The sequence below is a fragment of the Cottoperca gobio genome, chromosome 3, assembly GCF_900634415.1.
Source record: "Cottoperca gobio chromosome 3, fCotGob3.1, whole genome shotgun sequence".
NCBI classification, from domain to species: domain Eukaryota; kingdom Metazoa; phylum Chordata; class Actinopteri; order Perciformes; family Bovichtidae; genus Cottoperca; species Cottoperca gobio.
In genome coordinates, this window is record NC_041357.1 from 6,479,488 (window position 1) to 6,490,741 (window position 11,254).

An 11,254-nucleotide genomic window follows, 5' to 3' on the forward strand; every position below is an offset into this window, starting at 1 on the left:
TATTGTATAAAGCATTCATTGTAACGTTGCAAGAAAATATCCAATAATGTTTGCAGTGATCAGACTCATCCACATATTTTCAAAAGGTTTCAAACAATTCCTCCTCTGTTTTTAAAGTGTCACATTTAATGCCTGCAGACGGCTCTGTCACACATATCCGTATGGCGGAAACGTATACGAAAAATAGTCACAATTTGTGAGAGTCCAAATACATCCAACTTTTCATCGGATCGGAAAAGTGAACATATACAGATACGTATGTCAAACCTATTGATAGCGTATCACTTACTTATACAAAATGTATCAGACGAATGCATAACGTATACAAAAATATGGCGTATACAAAATATAGGCAATACGCTGGTGTACGTTGAGATAAGGTAAGGCACAAGTAGTATTTGTTAAGAGCACGCTGGGGTATGTTGTTGAACGCTGAGGCCGTGAAAATGTTTTGAGTGTGTTCAAAATGTTCGGACGTACCCAACGTGTGCTTCATATGTTATGCAGACATTGCACATAAGTTACGCTACATTAGACATACGTGAATACTGAATACGTACGTGAATACCTACATGAATACAGTACGTGAATAACTACTTGAATACAGTACGTGTATACCTACGTGAATACAGTACGTGTATACCTACGTGAATACAGTACGTGAATACCTACGTGAATACAGTTTGTGTATACCTACGTGAATACAGTACGTGTATACCTACGTGAATACAGTACGTGTATACCTACGTGAATACAGTACGTGAATACCTACTTGAATACAGTACGTGTATACCTACGTGAATACCTACGCGAATACCTACGTGAATACCTACTTGAATACAGTTTGTGTATACCTACGTGAATACAGTACGTGTATACCTACGTGAATACAGTACGTGAATACCTACGTGAATACAGTTTGTGTATACCTACGTGAATACAGTACGTGTATACCTACGTGAATACAGTACGTGTATACCTACGTGAATACAGTACGTGAATACCTACTTGAATACAGTACGTGTATACCTACGTGAATACCTACGCGAATACCTACGTGAATACCTACTTGAATACAGTTTGTGTATACCTACGTGAATACAGTACGTGTATACCTACGTGAATACAGTACGTGTATACCTACGTGAATACAGTACGTGAATACCTACTTGAATACAGTACGTGTATACCTACGTGAATACAGTACGTGTATACCTACGTGAATACAGTACGTGAATACCTACGTGAATACGTTAGAGGTACGTTAGATATAGGCTACGTCGGCTCATCTTCACTTCTTCACAGCACGTCTTGATGAATACATCAACCCATCATCAACCCAGCATCAGAGAGCATGGAGGATGCTGAGAGGACAAGAGTACATTCTAGCCGTTCTCCAGCATCAGCATGACTTGAACCAAATGGCACTTTTCCAGCTCCGTTGGCCAGACGCTCTGATACGTTTTAAATAAGTAAGTGATACGCTATCAATGTTTGACTTACGTATAATAATTTGTTATGTATACATCAGCTACAACACCGCTGTGGAAAAGTTGGACGTATTTGAATTTTGTCTGCGTACTTCGAACGATCACAACTTACCCTTAATTTATTTCAACGCATTGCCGATATTTCGTATCCGCCGGCATACGTTTCTGCCATACGCATATGTGTGACAGGGCCTTAAGAAACAGTTGTGCTTTGGCTCTTAACTTTCAATTCATATAATAATAAAGGTTTCTTGCATGAAATTGGACTAAACTACTTTCCTGAACTACTTTGGATCATACTGATTGATTAATATAAATATATTTCAAAGTTTTTTATTATTCATATAGCCTGCTTATATGCTCACAATGACAATGTTAACATTCTGATGTTTAACAGGTATGCCATCTCAGTCTAGCGTGTTAGCATGCTAACAGTTCCGCACTAAAGTTGATAATGGCACAAGATGAAAAGTCAGAGGATCAGCACAGTTATTACAATTTATCCTGAGTGGGACATGGATGTGTCTTCTAAAATGTAATGTCATTTTAATCAACCCATACAATAGTTGTTGAGACATTTCACACAAAACAACAAATGCCTCATGGTGGCAGTAGCCTACAGGAAATGTCAGGGGACCATGTGTGTCCTAACAACATGTCATGGCAATCCATCCAATAGTTGTTGAGATATTTTCAGTTTGACCAACAGACCAAGGCTGTTACCGTAGATTAAAACACATAACAAAATGTAATCTGTGTTATTGCTCTTTAAAGGGATATTTTAACTTCTATTGTACTGCACAACTGACAGTAAAAACTGTATGAATGGGTGTTAATGAGCTGTTAAAGGTTCCTGTTTGGATTCAAACACTTCATAGCTACACAGTAGATAACTAAACCACTGGAAATACCTCGTAGAAATGAGTTAAGAAAGAGAGCAGTCTTATCTAAATTACTGTCTAGTGCTGGAGGCAGTAAAGTGTTTATTTCATGTGCTGCCTGCTGGAGAGGAAAAACTTAGTTGTATTGTTCCTTCTGTATTTTTCTGTGTTTTTGTTTTCCCCTTTTCTTCTTTTCTTTTTTTAATGTGTAGGAGTGAGCGGCTCAGGCCAGAGTGTGATGGATCCTGGAGTGCAGGAGGGGGGAGGGAGGGAGGAAAAGGGCAGAGTGTTAGGTCAGGCTGATAGAGATGTCAGCACTGCTTCAGTAATCTTGTGACGCCTAAGTAAAAAAAAAACAGGGAGGGAGCGGGACGGCTGAAAGACCGGCGGCTTGGTGACAGCAGAAGCAGAGACCACCCTAACAACAGCATCAGGGGATTCTGGGAGGGGAGGGGAGGGAGGGAGGGCTGGGATGGGGGAGGAGGGTGCGGCGGGAGGGGTGGGAGGAGTGAAGCCGGAGGGGGAAGCTGATCTTCAGTTACACATTATGGCTGATAGTTAACCCTCCTCCTCGCAGCAGTGTGTTAGAGAGAGAGTGGTGAGCCAGTTATCAGCACTGTGGAGGATTTAAGCCTTGTCTACCTCATTTAACATCTCCAACAGGAATGCAATGCACCTAATGAAACACACTAGTACACACACCGGTAGGGTCCGGAGAGCCTTCAAAATAAGTGCAAATGGTTTATAATGTAATGATAATGGAACTTTTTTGTAGACAAATTAGATTTTTTTTATTTGCTTATTATTCTATATATGTATTTGAATATATTTCATTTGGTAAATAATGTTTATATAGCGCACATATACACACTGTCTTGCTCTCACACATCCATCATGTATGTCATGTGCACTCATTAACATTTAATCTGCCAAAAGAAACAATGCCATGTTGTGTATTAGGCTGTAAAAGTAGAGCTTTTTGAGTCTGCCGTTCTGTTTAACGGCTGACCCAGTAATGAAATGTGATTCAGGTGCTAGATGGATATCTGCAGTGAAATCTCTCTCCCTGCTCACTGGCTGCAGCCCAGACGTCGCCTTCTGCTCGCTCCTGCTGTAAAGTGTGATTTGCGGTGTTTGGCCTTTTGTCTGGGACAATTATGTTCACCATTAACAAGCTTTCTTCTGGTATTGTTCACGGTAATTTGAGCTGATGGTGGAGATGGTAATCAGTGATTTAGTGGTGATATTATGGGTGTATGGGGGGCGATTAATGCCCCAAAGAAGGAGAAGTTAGACACTGTTTACTCTTGTCTTTCTCTCAGTTTTCAGTTTTTTCAACAATACTGTTCTCATACACTGTTCATACTTATACCTACAAAAAGTAATGCAAAATAATTTGTACATAACCCGTAGTCATGAGCAAGGACAGGTGACGTAGTATAAAGATGCATTCAGAGGAGGTCTGGGTGGATGGGTAGATACAAAAGCACGGGACTTTAACTCAGGAGACCGCTGTTCATGTGCCGTGTGAAACCAGGAGTCAACGCTGACTTTTTTGTAACATAACTTCCTTACTTAAGTAACGCCCCTTGCATAGTTTTTTTTAAACCAGACCACAATCTCTTCTTAAATATTCAATGTGTAAGATGTTCCAGAATTTAAACTTTACACATTAAAACAATGAACTAACATCATCAACAGAGTGTGAAGCGGTAACAGTGTTGACGTTGTGTCAAACACGTCTCTGTGTTGTGTTGCAGAGATATCTACTGAAGTTATCATGCTAACAGCTAGCTGCGCTCCGTCCAGCCTGTAATACCACTTGTTCCTCTAGAGGTCACTGTAGCTGCAGTCTGCCTCAGTACAGAGGGAGAAGAAGTACAGCTGCCTGACTCGCTTATTGATATGTTAGCCATTATAGATAGAGAAAAATAAACTGAATTATTCTTTGGGGGGACTGAATAACTTCCTAGGAGATGAAGAAAAAATCCATTCTGACCTGAGTAGAGTCTGCATACAACGCCAACCATCTCCACCAAGAGGATCGGGCAGTCAAAGAGGCAAAATCTGGCGCAAAATCTTTAGGGGACCTTAATTCAGCCGTTTATGGTGCGGTGGTGTGTGTGCAGCTCTGTGGCATGATTAACACCTCATACATGGGAAGCATTCCAGCATTCTCTCCATCCTCTTTGTCTGAGCTGCAGAGAGGCCTGCAGGAAGCCCATCAGTGGCACGGCTCAGATAATGACTTATTGATAGGAAAGGATGCTGGGTGCCCCGTGCATATTAGCATGACGCCAGCTGGTCACTGCACCGCTGCTTCACCACCTGGAGCATGGCTGAGGTAGTTACCTGCACAGGGCCTGTACACAGAGGTCGCTCTGCTGTCACTTTATATCTCCATTTATTTTCTTGTCATGCAGTGGTTTGGTCAGATTGGTCAACCAACAATGCAGTGTGTAATCTTTGTTTCTTAGAGACATCAATTACAAGAACTTCAAGGCAATGTAAATCTGTTTGTTTGCCACCAAAATAAAAAATAAACGTAATTAAAGAAAGAAAGAGACTACATTAAAAAAGATTTTCAACCTAAAGCTCACATTATACTGTTGATGTGTATATCTTCATGTGACTTTTGGCCGGGGTTCCACAGAGTTTTTTAAATGTCAAGACAAGATGTTATTTGGTCAGTGTGACAGATTGATTTATTGTAATTATTATTGAATTATCAGACAAAACTCGCAAAAAAAGATCAACATAGAAGGAACAATGGTTAATTGGCAATAGCTATATATTTATAAATATTTATATATAAATGTAATAAGGCATGGCTTACACTTATATTTCTGCTTGATCTTTTCCCTCCTTTGTAATGATAAAACCAACTAAATCATGGACTCCCTGCATCTAAGCAATGGAGAGTTCCCACATGTTACCCAGTTGACATCCTTGTACACTGAGATGAAAAACATTTCTTACAGGGCCAAAGAAATAATTCCGGCATTTCAAGGGAGCTTGGGAAGAGGCGAGGGAGGGGAGATTCCCAGCATGTCCACAGATGACAATCCTTCGCCCAGGGCTGGCCGACGCAGCGACATTGTACGCCTGTCATAGCTGCCCTTCAACGGCAGATGAAGCTGTCACCAGGACGATGACTTTATTCTGACAGCCGCTCCACCCTCTCTCTTCAGAGCGCTGCAAATAAATATGTTGGGTTTCAAAGCTGCCAAGGCAGACGTTGGACAGTGGGTCAGGGGGCCAAACGCAGAGCAAAAGCATTCCCTTCCCCTCGTAACCTGCTCTCAATAAGCCTGGTCACCTCGCCAGGGCACCCATTCAACATGAGCTATCCAAAGGGCCCCAGGGCCCCAGATCTCACACACTGCCAGCCGGGGGAGTTCTGAGAGCCTCTCTCTCCCTCTGACAGCCATCACTCTCTCTCTCTCTCCCTCTCTCTCTTTCTCTGTGCATCTCTGTGTTCGCCATGATGGAGAGCCAGAAACATCCCTAGCAGAGAGAAACATTTCTGACAGTTTGAAGAAAAATATCGGAAACACTTTTTATGTGTATAAAGCATCAAAAATCTACTTATAAAGTGTTGTAATCTGCCGTTAGCTTTGTATAATTATTACATTACAGGTCATTTAGCTGACTTCCAATAAGTGCAAACAATCATGAGGATACAACTCCGAACAGTAAGAATCTTGCAGGTACATTATCTTCAAACAATAGCTTCAAATAAGCCAAACAAAAGTGCAAAATTATAATTTAATTATAGTTACTCAATATTAATAATGCATAATAACAATTTTATAATATAATATTATTTTTATTTAATTATCGTGTTCACGCCACTTTACTTCATACAGTACGTTCTTTTGTTGTAACAATGTAAATGTCCCCGTTGTGGGACTAATAAAGGATTTCTGATTCAAGTATCATAGAATGTGTCTATAATGCATTTTTAACATACTGTGATGTATGATTATACTGTATATAGTATATGAGTATAATGCATTATAAAAAGATTATAATGTATTACAACTATGTGAATTGTAATACACTATGATCCCTGCAAAAACAATTCTGTGAGTGACAATTATTACGATAAGTCATTATAAAGTGCTTTATAATGTGTTATGGTTATTGTTATAAAGCATTCTGAATAGTGCTTATAACCATAACTATACAGTGCCATTGAATTGAACGTGTCAGCACCAGAGCAACCGGCAGGTGAAAGAGAAGCTCTGGTTGGTGTTGTGTTGTTTGAATGGAGCTGACTTGGAGCTTTCTCTTCCTTCTCCTCCTCTCACCTACTTTTCTTTCCTCTTGTGTAATCCACAAAATCATGTTGGAACAGTTTAATGAGGGAGTTTTACATATATTTACAGTAATTCATACAAAGCGACTTTTTCAAAAATAACAATGTTTAACTAAAGGTTTACTAACCTATAGCGCTGATTAACAGAATGTAACACAATAGACAGAAATTCAACTTGTATACAGCTAATGAAAGATTGCTGTTCTAAAAAGCTTGTGTGATATCAGAATGTTCTTGTTATCGAACTGCACCATCTTTTTTTTTAAATTATAATTCCCTGGTAGACTCTGGATTCCCCCCCCCCCCCCCTTTTTTTTTAAATGTCAAAAATGGTGCGCTTACACAAAGATAATGCATGCTGGTGACTTTGCACCAGAAAAAAGGCAGGTCATGATCAACAATGTCCAGGTGTTTCTTTATCTGTGTTGGCTTGAGTAGATCAAGATAATTAATCAACAACAATCAAAGTCATTTTGATTGTAATAGTCATCTATGATATTAAACTGAATATCTTTGGGGTTTGGGAATTTTGGACGGACAACTCAAGCAATCTGAAGACTTCACTTTGACTTTCACAATTTTTAGACCTAGATGTGAATTTAAATAAATTTAGCAGATCAAAAACAAAAGTAACCATTATTCGCAGCCATATATCAGATTTAATTGCATGAGTTAAAAGCAATACCAACAATCTTTGAACCTAATCATCAGTGTGACCATCACTGAGGAAAGAAATATGTCAATAATAAATTATATATTCTCTGTTCATTGCATTGTTTCATAGTAGTACCTTGATATGTGTGGTTCTGTACATCCTGTGTTAGTATGTTAGTAGGACTAGCGGAGAAGGAAAGTCCCCGCTGAGCTGTAGGCTGTCGAAGGAAAATAAGTGAAAAAATAAAGAACAAAGTTATCAGAGGCTTTCTGACAACATGTTTTAGTCATTCCATACACAGCTGCAAGGTGTGCATTGTGCTTCTTTTCTTAAAATCCAACCCAAACCACCACGTTACCTAACCATATTGGGTCAACCATGTCATAGTCTGTTTATTTTGTTTTGTGTTTTTTTATGAAAAAATATATATATTTCTGACTCAGAGCTAAATAAATCTCAGGCAATATTATTTATTTTTATAATATTTATGGCGGCATTCTGTCTTTATTTGACATCAACAACATTGAGAATTGATCCATATCTCACTCATGTCCTCTGAAACACGTGTGCCCAGCCAGACTGAAAGGGTTAATTTAACATTAAATAAGCAATATTTCTATTTTAACTCATATCTTGATGTCTTACAGATGTTAAAGAGAACAAACAATTCTGTCTGTGAGAGGAAAACAAATCCTGGAAGCCACCAATGTAGGCACAGCACATTTAACTTGCTCTGTTATTATATAACAGATTACAGCCTGCCATTACATAACATGTCTAAATGGAGAGACTCTCTTTGCACGCAACCAAATGCAAAACTAGTTTTTGGATTAAGATTCATTTCATCCGTTTGTTTCACATTCTGCACTTAAAAGTGGGACTTTTGGACAATATTATGAATAAATTGTATTCAAATTAAACACAGTAAGTATGCTGTTACTTAGAGATTGAAAGTGGAACATGGACACACAGAAATGCAAAATCCAGATGTACTATAAACACAGACAGAAAATAATCCTGACCTCAAATGGCTTTTCCATTTTTATTAAAGATTTTTTTTTTAAATGTTAATGCTGTAATTAAAGTTACAGCACTCTAAATATACTCTACAAAGCCAATGTAATGTATTTAAACTAACATAATGTAATAACAATGCAGCTCAATACTTTTGGAGATGTTTGAGTTTTGTGCTCACTGAAAGAATCATTACATTTCCCCTTAAGGCTGCACTGAACAAGAATGTTCTTTATCATCTCATTAGATACTTTAAATAGCTACAGCAGACAGGATTTATCTCCTATTAATACTGTATCAACACTAGTGGTAACACCTCTCTACTTGAGAATTTAAATATAAAACAGTATCATTTAGACAGCTTTTGCCAATTTGCTTTTTATTACATTTATTGTACAAGTTCCAAATAGTTTATAAAGGCAGGTGCATGTCATTACATTTTACACTGTCTTAAACAAGAAAAATATGGTGACAAACATATTCTATGTATGAACTGTTGAAAGCTGTATGCTTACAATAAGGACTTACTATAACTACTTTGTTATAGCAACCTTTGGTCATATATCCTCTGCGCAAAGGATTGTGGGTCATAATAGCCAGAAAAGCATGCTGGCTTGCAATATGCGACCGGATGTAGGAGGACATCCTGGTATTTTTGGCGTACTGCAGTTGACATACTATGTATTGGGACAGTGGTAGAATGAGTACGCTCACTTAGCGTGAAAAGTAATTGTTGTCCCTGCGGATGACTAAATAAGAAGACATGGATGTGTTTTGTCACATTTTACAGACCTCGTTCTGAGATCTCCTCCTGTCCAAAGACATGTTTCAGACACATTGAAATAATGATAAAACAGGAACTTTGACTAAACCAAATGATGGCTCCGTACTCGCTATGATGGATTGTAACCTTTCTGAGAGATTACGAAAATGAATCTCTGCAAGTGGCTTCCTGTGACTGGAGGAATGAGCTGTGATAGATGTGACCTCGTGGGCTGCTTGTCAGGAGAAATGTAAAGCAGAATCTAAGCCATTGTTTTAAAGGTTCAGTGTGTAATTTTGAGCCACCCGCTCCAAAGAAATAGGGGGCAGTATTTCACCTCTAAACTCATTCCATACAATCTCTAAAGTTCATATTTTAGTTGTAGTTTGTCATATTTATTGTATTCTAATTTATTACTTATATTGTGTATTACATTTACACCTGTGTAATGTCACTCAGTCAATCGGCAAGAAAACCAAAATTAGACGAAATTGCTGAAACTCTGAGAGCCGGTCAGAAAACTCTGCTGTCTTCTAATCTTCACGTGGAGCTGATCATCTGTGTTTACTGAGCACTGATGTTAAGCGGGGTTGTAGTGCGTGAAACGTTACGTTAGTTTGTTTATTGGACTAAATCCAAAGTGGCAGAAACTAGAAAACGACCGCATATTCGTCTCGTCTTCCTGGTGGCGGCGCAGCCCACAGGGCAGGAGAGTTTGGCAGAGCCGGAACTCGGCTGCCGCCTCCGTCAGACGGAGCAACAGTCAGCAGCCCGAGAGACTTGAGCTCAGCCAGAACTCCAGCTAACTGCTAACTGAAGCTACAGCGTTTCTCTGGGCTGCTGACAGCTACACGCTCGGAGAAACTGCCTCCTGGCAGCTGTGAGGACGAGGAGAGGTGGTGCGGGGGGGGTTTCTCGTTTCTGCCACTTTGGATTTAGTTCAATAAACTATAAAACAGACAGAACATGGCTGTAATATCTACAAGAGAGTCAGGCAGCTGTACTTCTTCTCCCTCTGTACTGAGGCAGACTGGAGCTACAGTGACTCACTATCACCTCTAGAGGAACAAGTGGTATTACAGACGGGACGGAGCGCAGCTAGCTGTTAGCATGCTAACTTCAGTAGATATCTGAACACAACACAGAGACGTCTTTGACACAACGTCAACACTGTTACCTCTTCACACTCTGTTGATAATGTTAGTTCATTGTTTTAATGTTTTAAGTTTAAGTTCTGGCACATCTTACACAATTAACCTTTAAACTCAAAACAGAACAGTTGGAATTCTTTATGATCAAAATAGTGAGTTGGACTCATAAGTGTTTTGTTTTTTATAAAGTCAAACACTATAAAGATTGAGCCAGCTGAGGCAGCAGCAGCTTGCTGTCACAAACTTGTTAAAGTTTTAAAAATCCTAAAGGTGTCCTCGACTAAAGTAATTCTTAGTCGACTAATCAATTTGTTGATTTAATCGATAGATCTGTAAAACAGAGTTTCTCCACAAAGAATTTTGCAAAGGCACCACTTTAAACCTTGTGTTTACCAGCGATATAGTATAAGTCATTCAGCAAGAAAAAAAACATTAAGAAAACGACTAACGAAATCTTAGTCGACTGATACCAAAACAATATAATTAATCGACTAATCAACTAAGAGGGGGCAGTATTAAAAAATCCAATGATTTCTGCTTTTAGTCTGTCTATATGCACAACATACAGTACCTACTGCTTTAAGATCAACACATTTCCAGCTTGCTGCTTGCAGCCCCATGTGCTTAAAAAATTAGAGAGAGAAACAAAAGTGACACCTTTTGAATTATAACAAGCTAAACTTGAGGAATTTCAACAATCCTCTGATCCACCGTCGTCCAGTTTCCTACATCAGCAAGATTACAAACAAGCCGTAGTCAGGAGATCAGGAGGTCAAAGGTCACAGCACACGAACAATATTCCTGTGACCCATGAATGATCATTGATGATTAAGAAGGGCTGAGAAGGAAGTCAACGTCTTTCCGCCTTTGTTCAGAACAATGCAACGCGATAGGCAGCAACAAATACAGGAGACAAGTTTACACTAGAAAATTTAATATGATATCAGAAGTCTGCCCGCTTTGTGCGATGTTGTCGTAT